The sequence below is a fragment of the Brassica oleracea genome, chromosome C1, assembly GCF_000695525.1.
Source record: "Brassica oleracea var. oleracea cultivar TO1000 chromosome C1, BOL, whole genome shotgun sequence".
Classification (NCBI taxonomy): domain Eukaryota; kingdom Viridiplantae; phylum Streptophyta; class Magnoliopsida; order Brassicales; family Brassicaceae; genus Brassica; species Brassica oleracea.
The window spans coordinates 4,406,522-4,408,949 of record NC_027748.1 but is presented as its reverse complement, the minus strand read 5'-3'; the positions used below and the strand labels follow the sequence as shown (position 1 = coordinate 4,408,949).

General features: G+C 31.5%; 1 long non-coding RNA gene across 1 annotated transcript; it reads right to left on the bottom strand.

Moving 5' to 3' along the window:
• Positions 1–1,690: 1,690 nt before the first annotated feature.
• LOC106300719 lies at positions 1,691–2,217 on the bottom strand. Its single transcript, XR_001262058.1, has 2 exons — positions 2,019–2,217; positions 1,691–1,871 (listed from the first exon to the last, which is right to left on the bottom strand). It is a non-coding gene; the product is annotated as an uncharacterized LOC106300719 (long non-coding RNA).
• Positions 2,218–2,428: the final 211 nt, after the last annotated feature.

The window sequence follows — 2,428 nt, the reverse complement described above, 5'->3', positions numbered from 1 at the left end:
TGATGTAAATTAATATTGATTTGTGTCATTTTAATTCCAAGTGATGTTAATCAAGTTACTATTAACATCATTTACTGTAACTGATGTAAAATCACATATTTAGTGTCAATTTAATATACATGATTCAAACTACAATCAGTTATTTTTTTGACACTTTATAAGTGATGCTATCTGTCTTTTTTTCAGTAGTGTCTTACTTTGTCACAGAAAATTTCAAATAGTCTAAATTATATTTTTGATATTTTATATGTCAAATGAAAATAAAAATATAAAAACTAAAGTTAATTATTTGTTAAAACCTTTTTAAACATAAAATATATACATATCCAAACTATTATTTTATGTTTTAAAAAACATTTAGAAAATATTTAACTTTAGTTTTTATATATTTATTTTCATAGCTAATATATTATTATATAATAAAATTAATTGATTTATTAATCCGCGGTTCACCTGCGGTCGGTAACTCAGCGATCCGGTAAGTTGTCCGATTCAGTGTCCGGGTCGGGTTTAAAAACATTGACTAAAACAAATCTTTACTTTTTTTATATATTTGTATCCATGGGCCGGATAAATTCATCTGTGGTAATTTAGTGACCTAAAAAAATCTATTGGCTTATACGCATTAAGTTTCCAAAAGAAACTGAACAAGCAAAACATGTGCGAAAGGGGCAGCAAATCTTCGTCGGAATGCGTATATTCTTCTGCGATTTCCCATTTGCTCATATCGTCGACATGATTCGTCCACGTTCTCTAAATTTTCTACTTCTTTACGGTTTCTTGATTATACTTTGTATATGAGCAACTGAGCATCGTTATATTATACATACAAATAAACTAAAAGTACATGCTGCTATAAGTAAAATGGAACAGTCCGAGTGTTTTAGTACCGTTGAACAAATGCTTAAGACGTTTTATATGTGTATTTGGTTGAAGTTGTTGAACCAAACGGAAAACAAGAAGCTTAGTTTGTATATTTGGGCTTTGTATCATGGGCCAAAGGTTTGATAGTCCAAATTAATAGAAGAAACACATCATTGACGGGATCTGTGATTAATGTGTAAAACACACACTACTCCCTTGATAATTGCTTCTTTTTAATCATTCCTCAATTAAGCATATACTATTTAGTTGTATTTGGCTAATGCACGTAATAGTTGAGCGAAAGCCCTAGCATTTGGTTTTATGAAGGCACATGACAAATTCACAAGAGAAGTAGAAACGTAAAACCAATTCATTTTCCTCCTGCGTCAACAATTCACATCGAATTAAATAAATTAAGAGGAGATTTACAGATATACATGCAATATATCTACACACATTGAAAAATAATTACATCACCGTATTTAGGGCCTAAGTATATTATACCCACACACATATTAAATCCTTGAAAGATGACACTCGAGAAAGCAGAAGAAATAGAGGTAATATGTATGCAATAGGTTGAATTTTAAACGATAACCTGCTTTTAGAGCCAAGTTCTTGCATAGTTGTAACAAGTAAATATGAAAAAGCTATTTTTATTTAGTTCTTAAATTTGCTTTCGGCAAGAAGCAAAACAAGTTGTTTTCTTGATAAATGAGGTATGAAAACCATACGTCAAAAATAAAATTAAAGAGAGGGAAAGAAGAGTGTATCACGTGACGTGATAATGTGTGACAAGGAGATTGAGCCATTCTGCCAATACCACTACACGAATCTTTATCAATAAAAGAAACAGATTAAAAACATACTGACGAAATGAATCTGATCAACAACATGGAAGAGTATTGAAGCTCATTTTTCTTCTTCCCTAACAAAAAAACGCTCTTCTTGAAACCCCACCATTGTTGCAGTAATAATCAGTACCCTCCATTGTTTGATTTCTTCTACTAAAAACATTCAAGATAAGAACAAAAAAATCAGATAAAGCATTAAAAACTCGAACAAGTGAGGAATAGATTTCGGTGAAGAAGAGTGGTGTGTGAATCAGAAAATGAGACTAGAATGCATTATTGCTTCTTGCTTGTGTTTTTCACCTTTTGTGGATTTCTCTCATCTTTGTTTTTTGTTCTTTATTCGTTTCGTCTGAGAGAAACGAGAAGCCTCCTTGCAAACCTCAGCTTCAGTGTCTCTCTCTCTCCCTCTCTCCAAAGTTATTTCTGTGGGCACTAAATACAACTGTCATAAAGCACTTCATTTAGTTTAAAAACTTTGGTAGTTACCTTTAGAATTTAATTCTAAGCAATTAGAAATCCAGTTCTATGATGACGTATGGCTGTATCCGATCAAAATGTGTCTAAGTACATTTCACATGTACAAGAAAAAAAAATTTGATGTTAGTGACAAAATTTTGTGAATGTGATTACATGTGTTTCACGCGATTGTATCGTTTGAAGCTCAACTGCAACAAACACACATGCATTACCATTCAAAACATCATTAGAAG